Source organism: Gallus gallus, chromosome 22 (genome assembly GCF_016699485.2).
Source record: "Gallus gallus isolate bGalGal1 chromosome 22, bGalGal1.mat.broiler.GRCg7b, whole genome shotgun sequence".
NCBI lineage: Eukaryota > Metazoa > Chordata > Aves > Galliformes > Phasianidae > Gallus > Gallus gallus.
The window spans coordinates 3,897,197-3,907,752 of record NC_052553.1 but is presented as its reverse complement, the minus strand read 5'-3'; positions in this window follow the sequence as shown (position 1 = coordinate 3,907,752).

The following is a 10,556-nucleotide window of genomic DNA, read 5'->3' as shown; positions in this document are numbered from 1 at the left end:
CCAGTTGCTTCTATATCCTCCTTCCCAGGAGCAGGTAGGAGCAACTCCTTTAGGACAAGGTGAATTGAGTACTGCAGTAGGTAGAGGATGATCCTCTTCACGAGGAAATAATCCCCCAAGCATATGTTGATAAAAGATTGATGTACGTAAAAAGGTTTTGCCCCTTTTTCAAAATACTTGAATATTGCTTTGCTCCTCCTTAATTTGAAGGCATTGATAATCGCTGTAAAGTTTCACAATTATTTTTAATCTTGATTCGCAGGTTAATGAGATCCTGTGGCAATAAATCTCACTACTTAGTAGTGTTAAATAAGAAAGAACATGGAAGATACGTTTCCTCAACCTGCTGAATGGTATTTCCTCAGATGAATCCTTGAGTTCAGATGGGAATTTTTATTTCTTGTAAGAATGTTTCCTTCTTTTTCCTTCAATTCCTCTCTTATTTTTACTCTCCCGCAAAATATATAAACAGGTGATTTTCTAAAATCTTACCATGTTTCTGATCACTTCGGTTTCCTGCTTTCATGTGATAGGAACAAAAATGTTTATGTTTTCTCTTTTTGGTTTGTTTGCATTATCAGCTCCTTGAACAACACTGTCTTCTAATCTTTCTGCAGAGCAACTTGTCCCCTTATCCATGACGGTGACTTCTAAATGCCACTGCAACGCAAACAAGAAATAATACTATACTTAAATCAGATAAATAATAATGTGCTCTAGACCTGGTGTGCTTTCATACCCTCAGCGCAGCTTTGCATTGAGTTGAAGCCTCAAGGCTGTGCTGGAGTCAGAGAACAAAATGAATAGCGCGGTTCTTCCATAGCTGTGATAATTTCCAGTAGGACACCTGTAATTGCCGTGAACGCAAGCAAATTAGTGATGTTAGTGCCACATGCTTGTTAACTTTGATCAGCAGTTACACCTGCCGTGGTGACATCAGTAAGTAGAGAGAGAAAGAGATCAGAAAGTTTTCATGCCTTCAGCTGTCATTCCACTCCACTATATGAGAGGGGAAGAGAAGCTAATGATGCAGGAAGAATGACCACCAGCAGCTGCTGGATCCCACTGGCTTCCACAAAGGTTTTTGGAAGAGGACAGCTACAGGCTGCCATTCTCAGCCTTTCCTGCCATAATCGATGAGTGAGAAAGGAAATTACCTTTGGTCGGATTCCAAAGGCTTAGAAGAAACAGGTTTCATACTATGGCTGGTACTCAGGAGTGCAGCTGTGGGAGAAAGATAATGGATGCCTTCACTGGGGTGGAAATTGGTCTTTTGCAAATCTTCCTTAGCAGCATGCCTCTTTCTCGTGTTCTAAGGACAGTTCCATAAACTGTCTGCTGTGTGAATGTACTCCTGAGGCCTATACAGAATTTCAGTGTGCAGTTAGGTGGTGGCCAGTCTTTTTCTTCTGTTCATCTTAGTGAGGAAACAACCTGGTGCTAATGCCAGTGGGGTTTATAGTCGCTCCAAGTCCCTGTAGTAGGCATCTAAGTCATGAATCTGCTCACTGGACTGAAATCTCCCCATGAAGAAGAACATAAAAAGGACAGTGAGGGAGGGAGTTTACGAAAGCTTCCTGAACTGCAAAACAAATGAAAACCATAGCAAGGGTTAATGTTTTTGGTGTTCCAGGCTGTGTTTGTCAGATGGAATCAAAACTGATCAAAAAAAAATCCTATTTGGGGGAGACTTCATATTTTGAATACACTTGAATAAAGATCCAATAAAATATTCAATTAAAATCATTTGGAATTTTTCACTTAACTGAGAATTAATTAACCATGCATTGTTTGTGAAGAGTTCAGTTGTAATTTGTTCACCTGTTGTCATTTGAATAATGAAACTTACTGAGTGCTGAGAGCTTTCTGTTTATGTTTCAGGTTCCAGCTTTGGGTACTGTACATTGGAAAACGTCCTTTCATGTGAGAGTGTCTTATGAAGAACTTTGGTCCTGATTTACAGAGTGAGCTGCTTCCTTGCTGAAAAAGCTGACTGGTGCCTGATAGAATTAAACGAAAGCACTAAAGTATGTATCTGATTCACCCTTAAAGTTTCAGTTGCTTAGTTTCCTTTCATAGAGCAATGGATGTGGGAAGGGACCTCTGGTTGTCTGTTTTCTAACCCGTCCTGTTCAAAGCATTTCATCTAGATCAGGCTACTTCAGCTGTGAATTCAGCCTAATTGTGAGTATTTGTGATAGTGGAGGTTCCACAAACTCTGTAAGCAACCATCCCGTGATGACATTTCCTGTACTTATTGCCTCTATCACTTTGTACCTTTGTTTAGCTGGTAAGTTGTCTACTTTCTTAGCTGTGAGTATGGCACCATGCATACAGCTAAGGAAATGGTTTTGCTAATTGTATTTAGTGCACGAAAATAGACAATGCTTTCATGACAAGCTGGGACCAGGTCAGAAGAGCATTCAGGAATTCAGAACTAGTTTTATTGAGTACTGTTTTAATGTACCAGCCAACTGACAGTGGTTATGAATTGTTGACAATTAATTGCTTAGCATACAAGGAGTTGAGGATGAGAACTTGAATGTATACTTTTCCATCAATAATTCACAGGACATTAGAGTCTCAATGTCAGAAGCTGTACCTCTGCACAGGATGGCAGTATATTAATGAACTTGCTCCAGCCATTACGCTCTAATTGCTAATTTATTCATAGTTTACTAGCAGTGGGGAGAGAGGGGGAAAGAAAAACCCAAGGTCTGAATTCACTAGCCCTTGAAACAAAGATATATGCTAGCTTTAATTGCAGAATTTGATTTCTGATTCATATATCTATTTCAGCTATTGTGAAATGAGACCAGATTAAAAGAAGTGAAGTGAGTGCAGCGAAGATAAATTGACTTGAAGTAAACCTTATCACCGAATCATTCCTCTGGAGCTGAATGTTAACAAAAGTAAGGCGATTGTGTCCAATATGATGTAGTGAAACATGCTCTCATTTCCCTAAAAACCTACCCTGAGTTCATAGCATTTAATGCTGTGATTTGGTGGTTATTATTGGCTGGTTCACATGTCTGTGTACAGAAGATTTACTCTCACAACAATGCCCTCCATGAGTTGAAGTGCATTAATGAGGCAATGATATGATGCTGGTCCATTATGCTAACTGCTGTATAAGCAGGGAAACAAAGTGTGGTTTCTCGTATGCTTTTCTTGGTCTGTTCTGAGAAAGTTTTACTAGTTACAAAGCCATGAGTAAAGGACATGCTTGCTTTCTGTTTGCTTGTTTAAACCAGTTTAACTATGCTAGCAGACTTCTGTCCTCAAAGAGACCAGGTGTTATCCTACTGGATAGCAACAACTCTTCATAGCACCAGAATCCAGAATTCAGGAGTCTTTGTGGGTCAGAAACTGCGGAAGTATATTTGGGTTGGATTCAGTGTATCATGTCACTCAAGTACCAAAAGGTGGATTACTTTAAAGAGCTGAACTGCACGCACACCCCCTCTCTGTCTCTGTCCTCCTGCGACTGTGCCCACCCCAACACTGTTTTCCAGGACACTCTCCTACAATAATTCAGGAAGGCACAGTCCAATTTCCAATGTGTTCTTAAATGGCACTCATTTTCAGATACATTTCAAAATTCAATATAGATGTCTTAAAAATCATTAAATTGTGCCCCCATAATTACTGTTTTTGCTTGGAAAGTATCTCGAAAGAAGTCATGTTTTGAAAGACTTGCTAATTAACTTTATACAGATGTCTGCAGTCATCCTCATTTCAGTGGCATTGTACAAAGCACGTTAAGCAAAATCTGATGCACAGTCTAGTTTGTGAAATACATACACCCATTTACATCCACAGACTCCTTTTCATCTGTGCACCTAGTGCATTTCAAATGTGAACACATCTGTCTCATTCAAAACGTGCCAGAAAAACTTAGAGAATTTGTACACATTTTTAGCCTCTAGAATTTGCAAGCTCATTTTGAGAGGAGATATTTGAAGATATTTACATGAAATCCAGACAAGCGAATCAAAAGTGTCAATAACTTCCATTGAGGATAATGTTAAGTAGTTTCAACGAGTGTCTGATGGGGTAGTGGTGTAGTTGGGACAGAAGAGGGTAAAGCTTGTGGCATTACAGGAAGACAACAAGATCCCAAATGTCTGTGCAAGATCTTATATGAGCAGGCTTTGTGCAATGATATTCTGTACTGAGAGCGTGAACAGAACTTTCTCTTCATCTTTTGTTCTGGGAAACATAAATGTTTTATAGTATCTTAAATGCTTTATATATCTGGAAGCACGTGATGCATCTATGACAAGATCCCCCATCCAGTTATCTTCTTGGGTTCAAAATGTGGAATAGGGCTCCCTTCAAGCAGTGGATAGTTCTAGAAGTCTCTGACGGATAACATCACTTCTGCACATTGAATCAGCAAATAGCTGGGAAGAAATTTGCTTAAAGGTGAAATTCCTAATAATGTGGACATGACTTGTCCCGATAACAATCTCTTAATGAAGTGCATAGTCAGTCCTGTGTCGAATAATTGTCCAGCTGGAATAGTCTCTTATTCGTGTTATTTTAATTAAATTTCTCTCTGCCTCAGTAGCTCTTGGGAATTGCATTGACACTGCCTTTCATAGGAGGTCATTGGTTTGAGTCCAGGCTGCTCCAATTCCAGCTAGGGTCGACTAGTGGCAGTGTGGTGCTCAGTATGGAAATTAGTTGGCCATCCTCCTTCAGAGTCTATGGGACAAAGGCATGTGTTGCAAAAGCACCATCACAAGTGGAACTGCTGTAAGTGGTTTCATTGACCTCTTCACCAGCTCTTGGAGATGAAATGATCCTCCAAGCTCTCATTTTCTGAAATAAAGAATGTTGGTAGGACAATATGGAAGTTTATTTTGTGGATACCTAATTGCTGGGTGGAGAACAATATATATATATAGATAGATAGATAGATAGATACCCTGCTAATTCAGCACTTTTTAGATATAAAAAGAGAACAAAAAATAAGCATGTGGTATTTCCTTAGTTTCTTAGCATTAGGAAAACCACAAAATGGTTACCAAGAAGCCTCTTTCCTTATCTCCATCTTTCCCAACCCCCTCTGCCTGCTCTTGTCTTTGAGTTGTATCTTGGAATTTGCACTTCTTCAGATTGATAGTGTTGTAAGTTTTCTCCTTGCTACACAAAAGCACTTTGCTGTGCTTAAGCACTTTCCATGTGCTGTATATAGAAGAGGAATGTAGAATGAAAATTACACCTTTAGAGGGAAACTGATCGTATTTCATATTAAGACTATAGTTGAATGTAATTTATGCAGGGCTAACAAATGCTTAATAGCAATTGCATGCATGGTTTGTAGGTGTTAGAGATGGTTAAAGCATCATTATAAATCATATGTAAGACTGCAGCTGCCAATTATGAGAGTATTAACACATGTAGCAATATTGTATTAACCCTTCATAAACGTCCCAAAGTAGTGTTCCTATAAAGGAAACTCATTTTTAGTCTGAGCTTAGAAATAAAGTTCATAGAACAAGACAGAGAAAGGAAGATTATTCGGATTGCAATAAGAAGTCTTGTTGAGTTGTTTATTCTGCAGATGATAAATGACTTCACTCAATTACATTAATATATATATATATTTTAGGTCATTGGAAAGAAAATCTGCAGATTAATTCAGACTTCAAGGAAGCAGAGTAGACTGAGACTGATAATGTAATTGCACAGAAGTTTTGTTTGGAGTGCACAGATGACTCAAAGGCTTTGCACTTGCAATCAGAAGGTCCCACTTGTACTTTCTCCCCTCCACCCTTTGAAGTTTTTCTCTGGTGGACTGTGTTAATCAATCAAGTTCTTGTATTTATAAAGTTCTTGCCATTCTCTCCAGCCCTCCTCCTCAACTCCATTGGAACAAATAAACAAAAACATCCCTCTGGAAAGTCCATAGGAGTATAAAAGCAAGCGCTCTGGGACATAAGATGGGTTTTGTTACAGTGGTATGGACATGTTTAGTAAATCTTGTCTTCATTTAAACATTGTCACTGTTTCCATTCCTGAATGCCAACCCTGAAACATTTTCCCACTTTTAGAACATGAAAATGACCATACATTAATGCAGCAACCTAATATCGCAAAGCTTAGATGTTTCCATCTTTAATAACATCAGAGATAAAGGCAAGTGACTTCTTCGCCTCTTGATGATTCCAAAGATTAACCAAATTGTAGGACTTGAAATTTATTAACAGTTTCCGGATCTGAATTACTTTTATTCAATTAACTAACTCGAGGATCGTTTTCAATGGAAATGATGACCTTAAACACAGTCACGGTGGAAAGGAGGAATGAGATGTGGGTGAATGACATATTATTACATGCTTTAGCCTTGTCTTGAATTTAATAAGTGGCATCTAAGTGGGAAAATGTTATACTAACAAATGTTATGGGTTTTTAGATACCTTTCAGACAGTCCTTCAATATACATTTTATGTGTATATATATTATATTATATATATTATATAAGAATATTATATAAGATGATTTGATGCTTCCCTGGCCAATAAATCAGGCTGGGAGAGGTGGATGGCTTCTGCAGTAGGTGCTCCGTACTCGATCCGAGTCACCTCTCAGGGATCTGCTCACATTTAAAACACTTTGGGATTTTCTGACACTTTCAGGGGCTTTAGAAGGCTAGATACCTTCAGGGATTTGGGCCATTACCCTCTTTCACAGTCCCATCTCTGTAGATAGGCAGGGTTCTTTCCAGAACACATAGACGAGATTGGCAGGTGCCAAATGAAGGGGGAATGGGAACGGTGAGTGAATATAAATGCTGAAGATTATCCATCTGATAGATAAAGCCTCAGGATTTAGCTAAACAGAAATTTACTTCGGTACTAACAGATGTCCAGATGTCCTTTGGGATGAATTCATTTATTTAAATCCTATCTGTTTTAATGAAACCCTTTTTAAAAGCTGGAATGAAACTCTGACTTCAGTGCCCACTCATATGTCTGCTTAAACCCCAGCTGCTTGACAAAGGTGGTCCAACAAACGTGCTTCAAAGAGTTACTCAGTCACTGACCAACACTTTGGTGCTGTCTCTAGTAGACAAGAGGTTAGCAACTGCGTGTTCCTCCCTTCCACTGACACTGCTGTTTTCTTTACCCACTGAATATCTTATCTGGATAATCCACAGAGCAGTTTAATTTTGCTCAATTGGCTGCAGTTATGAGAAACTGTAGGGGAAATCTTAGCGTGCTTAACAGAGTGTTGCAATATATTATGAAGAAATAGAGAGGTGTGATTAAAAGTTGATTTTCACAGGTAGGATTATTCTTGGCTTCTTATGCCTAAATTATAGTGGTATCGCAATAATAACAGTTGTACTTTTGCTGTCAATCACAGGCAGTTAATGGGGAATACTTGTAAAGAAAACCTTTTTTTTTTCCCTTTCCACTTTTAAAACTTAAAATGTAGACTGTTTTCTATTGATCGTTTTCAAGAAATATTATGTCTGAAAAATCAAAACCTGGCTAGTTTTAACAGCAGTGTACAACAAAGTGCTTAAATGAAAGAGAACTTGGGAGTGTTTGCAAAATTTCGTGCGTGGCATCGAGGATGTGGGTATTTTCCAACCAATGTAGGAATTATTTTTTCAAAACTAGATTTTGTTTTGTTTTGTTTTGTGAGTTACCTGTGTTCTTTTAGTTTTGTTTGGTTAGTTTTGATAGGTTGTTTTTTAGCTTTGCTTCTCACCTCAGTTGTGTGTTACTTGTGTATATACCAGTCTGAGAAGGAAAGTAGTGGTGGCACAAGAAGGAAGCATGAAGCTTTCACGGGAGACCTAAATTAAAACAAAACAAAAAACAAACAAACAAACAAAAAAACCCAAACAAAAAACCTGAACAACTTTTGTAACTCATCTGAAATTTAACCAGAGGTCATCAACAGGGCAAAACCACACAGTTCTCATCACCAAGATGGACTGATACTGAGTGCTTCAGCAGGGAGGAAGTTTCATCTAGCCAAGGTTTTACAGCATGGTAGAGTCATTGTGATGATTCTGCTGAAAAGGAAGGAGTTGAGGATGTCCATCTATCTCAGTTCCTTTTCTTTTCTGAAGTCTGTCCCAGTATTCAAGTTTCACGGTCTAGTATCCTGCTAGTGGTCAAACTGCTGTAGTTCAAACCATCCATAGTAAGTGGATATATAGTCCACTGTACAAAACAGAAAACAAAATTCTAAGAGTAGGTAGAAGCTTGTCCTTAGCAGATAGCAGGAGACTATAATGTGAAACTGCATATCCACTTACCATGGATGGTGATCAAACTGTCACAGTTCCAATCATTTTCAGTCACCCAAATGTTGACAGCAGCGAGCATCCTCAGTACCTTCTGGTTTTATCATCCTGCCTGCAAATTCCCATCTGATATGTGCTCCTGTAAATGGTTAGAAGTACAAACAGAGGAATTGGCATTTGGGTAGAAAAGCATGACTTCCTTTGAGGAGGAGTTCTGTTCTAGTTAATGTTAGATGATGACATTTCTGCATTGTTGGGCTGTTTATTTTTAGTTTGGGCTTCCTAAGGCTATTGACTGCTTCAAAAGCAATTAACGCTGAGATTAGACATTTGTCATTAATCAGATACATTTACAAATAAAAAATACTTATCGGATGCCTGAGAAAAAAATAATAATTAAATAAGACCTTAATTAGATGAAGAGGAAGTGCGTGTTGCTGAATATGATATATGTCTGTGAGAATGCTGGTTTGAAAAAAGGACATTTGTCAAATGTCCTTGGGGACATTTTAGATGTGGGCTAATGTAGGGTCCAGCTTGGCTCTTAAGCACTTGAGCAGCAGAAATTTGGGCAGTGTTCTTGTCAGGAATTTTATAGAAAGCCAGACTGGATGGCTGTAATTGTTCTTTTTGTGCCTGAAATCTCTAAATCTGTCTGAGAAATCTAAATGATTTTGTAAAGCCTTGAAAATGCAACTCGAATGTAACCAAGTGGCTGAGTAGATCAAGGGGAAATAAAATGTACCGTTTGCTGCCTGAGCTTTGTAAACTTGGATCTGGCAGTACACGGACAGGCCAAAGCACCTCTTGGGTTTGTTTATTCTTCTTGTGTCTTTCTGTTGTACAGGAACAATGTAAACCTTCCAGGTCTGTACACAGAAAAGAAGAAATTGCCCAAAGAACGTTAGCTCCCTTCCTTCCTATAGTCATTCTACAACTTATACTGCTGGGAAAACCTATTCAGGGCTGTAAATTCCCATAAACTGGACAGCTGGTTCTATAGGGGAGTGTAGCTGGGAGCTCCTCTTCCTTATAGGCAGGTGCTGAGGGCTGTTGGTGTTTGTGCACTTGGGAATGTTGGTTCACCATGTAAAGATAATTGATTATTAATTATTAAGCATTTGTGCATGGGAACAAAATGGAAAACTGAACGGCTCAAAGCCAACATTCTAAGCATACCTGACAAATATGTATATAAAATTACAGCTGTTAGTATTGATCAGAAACGTAACTAGACAAATGGAGGTTCATTATCATGGAAGGGATACTATAGATCCCATAGCACACAAACTTATTAGTATGGATATTTATCTAGGTGAGTCGTGGTCAGCTGGCAGGAAACCGTGCCAGCTGGATGAGGATCAACCAAGCACTTAGAACATTTCAGGTTTCTCTGAGCTGTGTGTATCTCATTCCACTCACTGCTCTAAAGAAATGGAACAAAACCACGAACAGGCAGTATTCGTCCTCCTTTACCCTGTGAGCTTTTTGAGGTTTTTTTATTTTATTTTTTTTATTTTTTACCTGTTAGACTTGTTTAGATTGATTGCAAATTTCCTGTTTTTTTTCCTTTGGCATTTTTTGTTGTTGTTGGGGCAGAAGACAATATAATATTTCTTTTATTAAAGAAAGAAGCAACCAAACAAAACCTACTAACCAGACTGAAAAAAAAAAAACCAAACAACCCTCTGGTTTTAAGTGAAAGCTTGCTCAGATATGAAAGATTTCTGTGTTGGAATGCATGATATTTTCAGTTATGGCATCAGAAGATTTTCATGAAAGTAAAATTTGTTAAAACTTTTTGTAGGAATGGGGTTTTTTTGGAGTCTCAGTGAGTGCGTAGCAGCAGGACAGCTTATGGCAATGCTGCTTCAGCTCATGTAGGATCAAAGGATCCAGGAATCCGGGAAAAGACATCCCCTGCAAATCTGTATGGTGTCTGTAGACATGACTGTGCTCGGTTCATTCTGAGATCTGGCAGAGTTTCAAATGGACTCTTCCTGGAGAACTATCACACAAGGTATAATAGCCGCACACTTCAGCTTTTACCTTTATTAGGAAATTGTATCATGAATAAATATGAATGCTGGCTAAAAAGGTACTGGCTGTAATGCAGACGTAGCTAATACAGACATGGAAGAAGTACTTTCAACATCATTTATGATAATTAAGCACTGAATCTTGTTTGAGGAAGGTGTGAGTATTGCTAGCCAATTCAGAGTAAAAATAGTGATTAATTATATTTTTTTATGCAAATCTGTCTCTGGTCTGCACAGGTTGCAGC